Below are 521 nucleotides of genomic sequence, written 5' to 3' on the forward strand. Positions count from 1 at the left end.
TAGCTGGCCAATATTATATCACTATACAACAAAAACACAATTTGGATTCTCATCTTATTCAAATAGGTCCCATTTTCATTACTTTTTTCCCACTGTCCAAATTAATGTGTTTATACACATTTCTTTTCAAAGAGGTTGGTAAGAAGATTTTAAAGTATTGTTGATTGTTGCTCTTGTATTAATTAAGTTAGAAAAAATGACAAAAATGTTTTGGTTTGGCTCAAAATAATATCTAAAATATATTCTTGAGCAATTTTGATTTTCATTGAATATTTAATTGTCCAAGTTTGTCGAATATTTATTGAGAACAAACATGTTCATTTTTGAAAACTTAAAAGAACTACAAATTACTTAATTAAGAGTATCTTTTAGAAAAAACTTTAAACCTATCCTAAATATTAAGCATCAGATATTTTTGTTAATTTTCTCAAGTTAGATACATGAGATACACAATCTTTTCATACTATATATATATATAATGATATAAATGATATAATATACACTTCTCCCCCCCCCCCCCA

This window comes from Solanum pennellii, chromosome 9 (assembly GCF_001406875.1).
Source record: "Solanum pennellii chromosome 9, SPENNV200".
Lineage (NCBI taxonomy): Eukaryota > Viridiplantae > Streptophyta > Magnoliopsida > Solanales > Solanaceae > Solanum > Solanum pennellii.